At 37.1% G+C, this 10,252-nt stretch overlaps 1 long non-coding RNA gene across 1 annotated transcript; it reads right to left on the reverse strand.

Annotated features, from left to right (window-relative positions):
* Positions 1–6,116: 6,116 nt before the first annotated feature.
* LOC118168340 lies at positions 6,117–7,421 on the reverse strand. Its single transcript, XR_004751500.1, has 2 exons — positions 7,302–7,421; positions 6,117–7,207 (listed from the first exon to the last, which is right to left on the reverse strand). It is a non-coding gene; the product is annotated as an uncharacterized LOC118168340 (long non-coding RNA).
* Positions 7,422–10,252: the final 2,831 nt, after the last annotated feature.

The raw sequence follows: 10,252 nt of genomic DNA on the forward strand, positions 1-10,252 counted from the left end.
CTCTCCTCCACATACTGCTCAGCAGCATGACACTCAGGCAGCTCTGGACGCAGCATTAGCAAATGAGCCCTGATAACCAGTGTATCGGCAGTTGTCCTCTCGCCACCTGCTACAGAAATGCAGTGAGAGCTGGCCCATGCCCGAGATTCACGTGAAAGCCCACAGTGCCAGGACTGAACTCGTGATCAGCAGGACTGCATCCTCTGCCCAGAGAGTGCTGCTCAAATACAAGGAAGGAAAAGGGACTTGCGTAAACTAATATTTTGAAAGAGTGTGGGGAAATACCACCATTCTTGTGCAAGCTTAACAGAAATTTGGTAGTGCCAAGGGTCATTGAGGCTGGCCTGGCAGCAGCCTCCAGACCTGTGTTAGAGGATTTGTAGTCCAAAGCCAATTCAGAGAGCACTGCTGTAACTGTTAGGCTGCTGATACCATGACTTCCCACATCTGCCCATTTTTCTGAAAAAAAAAAAAAAATCATAGAAAAATGCCCACAGATCTGAATTAAATGAGGCCTCCACATATGCATTGCTTGAAAGGTGCAGATCACTAATTACACTAAGTGTGTAATGAATAGTCCAGGAATAATGGCAGATCTGGAAGAATCAGTAATGAAAAAAGATGTCTAGTGTTGCAAGAAATAAAGATTTATTTCTAAATAACAAAGTCATCCAAAGGAGCAGACATTTTTCTCATGCTTCCCTCCATAATATTAAAATGATGACTGAAAGGAAAGATTCACTTCTTTTATGGAAATAAGGCAGAAAGACTGAATGCTTACTGTAAATGTTACCAATATCAACATTCTCCAAGTAACTTCCAGAATATAACAAGATATTCAATAAGTAGTTACTACACAATATTCTGTCTGAACTACCAATTTCTTCCAAAAACCTACAGTGCCAGATTTAACACATCTTGTTTTTTTCTTACTTTAAACAGAGGACAAGCTAGCACTAAATGCCTGTTTGTACATATCCCACGCAGAAAGTGGATGAGCAAAACCTGGATTATATTTGCAAATGGCTCTGAGATTTGCAAAGGACCAAGACAGAATGTTGGCTATTGATTTTCATACCTGGGATTTTCAGAATCCTACAACTACTCTAAACCTTATTTATACATAAGTGATTTTTTAAATAGATTTTGGACTAGGCAATGTGGTCTAAGGTTTAAAGCAAACGGCTGAGAAACAGGAAACTTGGGAGAATTGGGTTGGATGACAGCCTGGATAAATGTATGTGGTTTGTTTGCATGATTTTCAGTTAATAACAAGGGAGATTGGATGTCTCAGAAAATTCAGAAAAGGGAAATAATTCTTCATCCTTCCAGTTAGGAAAAAAAAAAAAAAAAAAAAAAAAAAAACTTCATATGAAGGTAACTGAACTTATAAATAGCTATGGAAAGTAGTTATGTCTTATCACTTGAAATTGAAATGGAAGAGGCACTAGATAAATGATTCGCAAGGGACAGTCCTGTGCCAGTTTAGAGCAGGACATCCAAAATAGTTGATCTTTTTCCACCTGTGATTGCAGAAGTGCTGGGACAACCAATGACTAGATAAGTGTTCTTGTCCTGCCACTGATACCAAACAATGATTCACAAAAAGCTGAACAAAATCCTTTCCATTTATTATGGAAACAGTCAAAAACATTCTTTAGCTGATACTGTTTTTCCCAGACCTGCTCATCCAAGAGCACATGAGGCCTAATGACACTTGTAATTATTATTCTACCTAGGGCAAGTTCAGATATTGTTGTTTCTGTGCATGTGTGCACTCATACAAAGGTCTGATCTTTTGAAGCTTGGAGAGGTGCCCAAGAGGTTAATTAAAGGCACCGTTTTTTATTTTTTATTTGTTATTTTTTAAAGGACACTCCAAAGAGTCAATACAACACTCATAAATAAGTCTGCAGGAAAAAGACATCCAATTATTTGAGGTGAAGAAAGGGATGATTTAGTAGATATTTTATTGTTCCACGGCTGATTTCAAGGCTGTTTCTCTTTTTTGATCTTGATGTTCATTCTTCTTCTAAACTGCAGATCAACACAAGCTCCAAATTTTGTAGAAAAGACCAAGTCAAGTGAAGCTCTGACCTTGTGGTGAGCCCTGCACATAGAGTGGATCTGATTTCTGGTGTGAATCATACTATCTTTTTGTTTTCTGTATATTAGTCCTGTGCTTACATTTTCATAACTTCAGTTAAAAAAAAAAAAAAAAAAATCTGAAAGTTTCTCAGCTTGCATAACTGAGCATGTAGAAGCGGGCAAGTCATCTGTCACACTTCTTATTCTCCTTGAGACTGTATTACCAGGACACTTATCTGGCTTTATTTGTAAACTTAGGAATGAAGACATCAAGAAATTATTGCTCCTTGCTTGAGAAACTTCTGTTTCTGGTCAATAATCACAATTTTATATCACAGCAAGCCCTTTTTACCTGAGAACTATAAAAGGTCAATCCCACAACGTCACAATATGGAAATATTATTGGGCCTATTTGATATTGGCAGAAAGTATGTTAGCATAGTATTAATTCATTTGCCAAAAAGACTTAGATTTTGAGACATGGTTCTTGTTGTACAGACATGGCTCAGTCTTAGATATGAGAGTGCTAGCTCTGGATTCAAAGAGGTACCAGGTGCTTAACTTAAAGCTGATTCATCTAGTGCCTCAGTTCAGAGTATTTTCACATAGTGAATTTAAGCCTTTAAATGAAAGTCATTTAAAGATTCAGGCAAAATATTTTGCAGTAAGACTTAGCAATAAAAATAATCAAGTCTCTTACATCACACTGAATTTCAACTGCTTAATACCAGCTTACTAATCAGGCATGTGAATACTGTTGATTAATTGCTGAAATATTATTGCTTAAGTATTATTTCTTAAACTTGAAACTTTCTTTTGAGATATCCTTATCCTTATCAGTATGGAATGTCAGATCAGTTTGTTCTGAAAATTTTATCTTTTACAGATTACCTGTCTTAACTTTCTGCCATAAATTATTATCTAAATTTATTCTTGATTGAAAAGTCAAAATTAACAGTCATTATCACCCTCCTGCTTAAATACTACACTCACTCAGCACTTAAATATTATGCTCAACTGGCTACTACACCTTGAGTGTGTAGAGCATAAAAACATAGTTTTCAAGGTGTGTCCACTTTGTGTAACAACCTTGATAATTCACAGCTTTGTTGTACACTACTACAGATAATGCTTATGGATTTCCACATTGAATCCTTCTCAGTTCCTTGAATGAGGTCCTCAGTCATGGGATTTTTTTTAGTCTGTCTTTGCCTGTTCCTTCATATTCCTGCAAAACTTGCATTTCCTTGACATTGTTCTCTAAAGATACATGAGTTGTAATTTTCAGTTTTCTAATGCATAAGAAATATCAAAAGATGAAAACTCACAAGGGGAGCGGAGGGGCAGGTGCTGAGCTCTGCTCTCTGGGGACAGTGACAGGACCTGAGGAAACGGCTTGGAACTGGGACAGGGGAGGGTCAGGCTGGGGGTTAGGGAAAGGTTCTGCACCCAGAGGGCGGCTGGGCACTGGGACAAGCTCCCCAGGGAAGTAGTCATGGCACTGAGCCTGTAGGAGTTCAAGCAGCATTTAGACAACATTCTGACACATGGCCTGATTTTGGTTTGTCCTGTATGGAGCTAGGTGTTGGACCCAATGATCCTTGTGGGTCCCTTCCAGCTCAGGATATTCTATGATTCTATGACATAATGTTTCCCAACATTACCTTGAAGGCATCCAGTGTCTTCTTTGAGGATTCTGGACAATTTGCAGTTGTTTCAGGCTCCAGAACTAGCACTTTGAATTTCACAGAAAATAACAGAAGACAGTTAGCAGCTGAAAGCATGTTTTTAATGTGGTGTGTGAAAACTGACAGCACCTTCACAGCACAGTAACACTGTACTTTTGTGATGGAATTAGGTTCTTGAAACCTCAGGTCAGTGATAGATAGGCAGAGGAGAATGATGGAGAAAGGTAAAATTCCAGAGAGTTTTGCATAAATACATTTAGGTTTTCCTCTTTTTATTTTTTCCCTTCAGGTGCACCTTGCGCATCATATTACAAATAAGCCATGGGAAAATAATTAAAATATTAATTAATAATTATTAAAGTTAATAATTATTAAAATTAATAATTATTAAAAAATTGACATATAAAGAATAATCACACTAATCTCATTAATATTTACACAATAACGTAACTATTAATATGGGAAAATAAAAGAGATTTCTAATAATATCACCCTTGTAAATGAGTAGGAAAAGCACTTAAATTAGCAATCTCTAGGGAATAATACGAACATTAATTTAAGGGAGAAAATCTAGGCATTTAAGACACACTTTAGTTTTCCAAAATAGAATAATTATATCCTTCATGTTGATAGATTTCTTCTGCCAGATACTTTTCCTTTCATGCTACATAAAGAAATAAGCTGAATTTAAGATCTTATCATAGCAGATCATGCCATTAAATGGAGTCTAAGAATTGCTTAAATTCACATAATATTTGGAGTTTTCAAGTAAATATTGACAGTATTTCTCAATAAGCAACTTAGTAGTATAGAGAAATTTGTAGAATTAAAATACAGGAATTTGAATACAGGAATTTAACAGCTAATTTAATTGCTGCAAAACATCCAGGTGACTTGGTTTCTATCTACAGAAGGATCATCCATCCTTGATAAAAAGACTGTTGAACAGTTTATGCCCTGATGAACAGGAATGGTGCATGGCAGGGAGTCCTCAGAGCTCATCTGTCTCTTTATTCAATGGCCCTAGAAACTCGTGATGTTCAACATATCTTTCTAATTTTCCTATGAATCTGATCCATTGAATAAGGGAGATTTTACGTGGACTAAGGAGTTTGTTTTGTGTTGGGTGTCTTTGGATCTTTGATCTGAGTTCAAGCTGTGCCTTATTACTGCTTTCCTTGCTAACAGACCATTGGTATGACCAACAGCAGCAGAGGAACAGATAGAACATCTTTACACTGATGCAGAAGAAGAAAGAAAATGAAGCAAGTTATTTATATATTTCTGCAAGATATATGTAAATAACATATATATTACATGTGGCCTTCTGAACAGAAAAGACTGTATCCATACTGTGGCCCAGATCTGCCAACTTCCTGCATCTGCCCCAGCAAGCACAACTACAGGCACAATCAGAATGTGCTCTGAGGAGTATGTGGACCATGTTTATACACAGAGTGGATTGGCATGTCCCTAGAAACACAAGCATAGGCTTTCACACTGAACAGATTACCTGCAAAGCACCCATGCCAACATAAGATGAGTGGGAAAGAAAGCATGTGTCTCTAAAGGCTCATGAGAGTATGTGCTTCTCTAGAGCAGTGAAGTTACCCCCTCCTCAAAAAATAAAAAAATAAAATTAAAAAAAAGGGTTTCAGCAATGTTCCACAGAAATACCTAGATAGTCATAATGAGAGTTTGGCTGGACAAGGGGCTGAATCTTAGCAATGGAAACAAAGTCTTCTGAAAATAGAGACATGTTTGGTGGCATATATTCTACTATAATATTTGTTTAATGTGCCCTGACTTCTTTTAAAAAACTTGCTTTAAACAAGTCATCCTCCATGCTGATCCAGTCCTTCATCTTTATGTTTAGAGAGCTGATAAAGTCCTAGCCTAGGGCAAGTACTGTCACAGTTAGTATGATATGTTGGTGTTCCAAAGCAAAATGCTCACCTGCAAGTTTTCAACAACTTACCTGAATATTATTTTTCCTGTGTAGTCCTACTTAATTATTTTGATGCAGTTGACAAACATCAATCATACTTGGCATGGGCATCTTCTTTTGTAGGTGTGATAACATATCTTCTTATCTTCCATGGGAAAAACATATGTCTGTGTGTGGATCTATCTCCATTCTTCACCACCTTCTGAAAAACCTATGTAAAATGTCTTGACATTTTCCACCAGAAAATAAAAGCAATAACAAACAACAACAACAACAACAAAAAAAAACCTTTGGGATGAGTTCATGCCTGGAATGTTTCAGAAAAAAAAATCACAGAAGATTATATTTCAAAAGGGAGTGATGAATAATGGAAAGTATGAACTGTGAAGTTCTATTATATCAGTTGTATTTAGGTTAACCACATTTAATTTTTTTAAGCTCATAAATCCTTAAGAAATGCAAGTCACATGACAGACTTATTTGTAAATTTACATAATGCCCTGAAGGAGCCATGGATTGTTGCATTCTGTGGTGACTCATGAGTATCTCTGGTTCAGGCTGCCAGGACGGAGAAAACAAGCTTAGCAGTGTGATCTTGTATGAACTGTGATTGAATCTCCAGCAGAGTTATCTTCAGGGCACTCCACAGCATTTTTAAACTTGCTGTGATATGAAAACTAAAAAGAGTGTGATGTAAAGCAGACTTTAAGTTTTGAAGGTAAAGATTTTTTTTCATTCTGTTAAAACTGAAAATTACAAAATAAAAGTGTATACATACACTTAAAAAGGTGTATCTTATATCTTAGAATTAGTTGCCCACTAACAAATTAGTTATTCCCCTGAAAGCATACAAGAAGGCTTTCAGACAATACATTCTTTTTATTAATAAAAATACTACTACTACTTAATTTCACTTCCAAATCAAGAACCACCGACTGGACTCAATAGTTCTCATTCTGTAACTATTAGTAAACATGCATACATACTACATTTTAATATAATATGCATGCATTTTAAAACTGTATTTTGTTGTATGTCAATGTAAAAATAAGCCCACAGTTAACTCAAAAGCCCTGTCAAGTGATGCTGTATATTTTTTTAATTCCACTGACAAAACAAACAGATTTAAGATATACTTAACTAAAGTCTTATTAAATATATCATGAGTGACAACATATGGTAGTAGACCCAATTAAAAAATAGTTACTTGGGTTCCTGTTTATCTGTCAAGTGGACTGATTTATCCACTGTCCACAAATGAACATCAGAAGCAATCTAATGACATTTTAATAGAAGGAAGCTTGACAAAATACTCGCAGATGGTATTCTGGGTAATGATCCAGACAGCAACAATCTCTGTAATGACTTATAGTATCTATTTACCTGGCCTCAAACAAAGGGGGAAAAAAGCTAAAATGATTCAATTGGCCTAGGCTGATCTGGCACTGTAAACGTTTAAATCACTGCAGCAGCCCATTCGTTTCTGCAGCGGGAGAAAACATGAAATTGATTAAAACACCATAAATGCAGCAGGAAAATCTTCCTCCTCCGCAGCCAGTTTGGGAATGGAAACATACCTAGTTCTCATGGTCCATTTGTTTTTCTGTTGTTGCTTTGGTCAGTTCTGGTGAAATTATGTCCTTTAAAGCAAAAAGGTCTCACAGCATCAAGGGGCCACTTCTAGCATGCCTCTTCTCAAGGAGCGGTGATCTGCTTTCAGAACAAGGGAAATGAGAGTAATGGAGGATTTATGGTGTTATGAAGGACTGTTGGGTGCCCTTAAAATCTGCCTTTTTCCTTATATTGATATGGACAGTGTTAATGAGCTAAAAATGACAGGTTTTCTCCTTTCTTTTACAACTTAAGTCCAAACAGCTGTCATAAACCACAAGGAGCATCTCCTGGTTTTGTCACTAAAAAAAAAAAAAAAAAAAAAAAAAAAAAAAAAAAACTAAACCTGAAGAAAATTATTTGTGCCACGTACAATTCTGTTTCAGATACTCTAAGGTCCGTAGAAGGTACAAGTAAATGGAAATGGAGGTCTCCTGGAGATTTTTGTAAATATCTAAATGTAAAATGGAAAACTCTTACAACAAACAACAGAAAGCTAGTCCCACTGGAACAGAAAAGGTCTGTTGAACTTTTTCTCCCAGACTCAACTATTGTCATACTTCTACTGCTGAAAGAAGCACTGGGAAAACTTGTTCAACTACTGTTTCATAGATATCTGTCCCAGTAACAAACAGGATAGTTGAACTTCCAATCAGCTCAGCACCAGTGTTGTGCAGTATGAATAAAGGGGTCATTGCAATCTGCACAAAAGGAACTAGGTGTGATGCTGGACAGTTTGCCATGGTATTGTACAACAGAGAAGCATCATTATACTGAGCTATACAGGTGTTGGTGACAGGCAAGACAAATGTCCTGAGATACCAGTTATGATTTTTGCATCCAGCCCTGCTGTTTTCAAACTATTCTATGGTGGAGCTGTACTTCTGGCTTTTCAAGTACTTTTAGATGCACAAGTACTTTTAGATGCTCTGGAAGCACTCGTGGCAAAGTGGCGCTGTTTTCCATCAGATGTGTTCAGTATTTAGGTGAATTGCTGTGGACAGTTTTAGTACTGTGAACTGCTGAGCCCCACACAGTGCCATTCAGTCAGTCTGTAAAGATCTGCAAGGCTCACTAGAGAGAACATCTGCAGCTGGTACAAATCTGCTGTTCCTTCCCTAGTGACAGCAGCTACAAGACTGTCTCTTCTCATGAAGCAAGTGCTTTACATTTACAAGCACAGTCCACCAGTTTCTGGTTTGGAGGGACTGATCTAATTTCCTGAGAGTCTCTGAGCAAACCTCAGAAAGATTTGCCTCATAAGACATCTGGCCGGGTCTCTAATGTATGGCACTCCCAGTGCTCAGACCTTCACCCTGTGCAAGGCTGGAATGTTGGCTTTACAAGCTTTTACTAACTGCTGACAGACATGGGGAGAGAGGAGCTCTGGTAGCCAGGGCTAGATTAAAATCTGTATGTTCACTCCCATCCAGTCTGCAGGAAGCTAAATACATGTTTGTGCTGTTATTGCCTGCCCAGAAACACAGTGTTTATCTCTTTAGGCTGCCATGTGGAAAACAATCTGTGAGAACAAACCTGTGTGCAGATAATCAGTGATACACTGAGGTTACCAAAGTTAACAGAACAAAATGCTGTGTCCTCCCATACCTAACCTGACCTTCTGACATCTACCAGCTTTTTGAAAGTACTCATACTTGAAGTGAAGTCCTCTGCTAACCTGTAGCCTTGACTCCACAAAACCTAAGGCTGTGATGGGAAATCATCACCAAGAGTACAACAGGGTAAGATGAACAAGAGGCAGGAAGTCAGGTGCAGGAAGGATATAAGGAAAAAGGAATTGCATTAAAGGACATCAAAGGCTGATTAGTTCCTAAAGAAGATAATGCTTTGGAGAATACTTCCCCTTCTATTACCTGGACACTTAAACAATTGCTAAATCATCAATTGCTGAGGTTTTTTTTTTTTTAAGTTAAAACAAAGACTCTATATATGAAGATACAAGAAATACTGATTTAAAAAGAAGGTGGTTGTTTGTTTGTTTGTTTTTTCCTGCTTGCTAACTCTTCTTTAATTCTATATACTAGGCAACATCCTAGCAGGAAATAAAATGCTTAAAGTATTCGTACGTTTGATATATATGACCTAGAATGAATGTTCCCTCTCAAGTGACAGAGTGAGGCTTGCAAATTTTTAAGGCCATGATGAATTGAACAGGATGCTTAGTCAAGGTGTTTCCAGAATGTCACACTTTAGCTCTTCCAGGCACATTTAAGCCAGTGGATTCATTAACATGAACATTAGAATCACACTGGAATAACGTGAGTCAATTAATCAGACTACTTTTGCTGAATTTGATATTTATCTGTGATCAAAGTCTTTAAACAACATTTAGGCCCTTTGTTTGAAACTGATGTTTGGGACAGGTTCAGTATGCCTCAGGAATTCCCTTCTTGAAAGAGATCTCAAGAGATCTTGAAAGTAAGATCTCAAGCAGTAATCAACCCCATTGAGATACTGCTCTATAATGCTCTATTAATACCCTCCCCCCCCTTTTTTTTTCCTTCTACCACGGGCACCATCCAAGTCAGTATATATATATATATTCTTACAGTTTTGGGGGAGTACAATTTTATGCCAGATTCTAATTTTTGGTAACAAGTTATATATTAATAATCTTACTGTTCTAATTAAACTGTTATTTCATCACATCTCTCCTTACCTGACTACAGAGATGTCAAATAAGAAGCAAACCCTGAATGGTGTCTTTATACTTCCAGGTTGAGTTAATTCCTTATAGCAATAATTAATATAAAGGTCATAATCTGGCCAGATTAAAGGTATATTCACACAAATCAAAATTCTCCTTGAAGTACTTTTGATGGTCATTTTCGCAACCTGAACTGGAGATCGAATCTAAGGAGTGTTATTTGTTTGGTTGTTCCAAAGGCATGTCCAC

The sequence above is a fragment of the Oxyura jamaicensis genome, chromosome 5 (assembly GCF_011077185.1).
Source record: "Oxyura jamaicensis isolate SHBP4307 breed ruddy duck chromosome 5, BPBGC_Ojam_1.0, whole genome shotgun sequence".
In the NCBI taxonomy this organism is placed as follows: Eukaryota; Metazoa; Chordata; class Aves; order Anseriformes; family Anatidae; genus Oxyura; species Oxyura jamaicensis.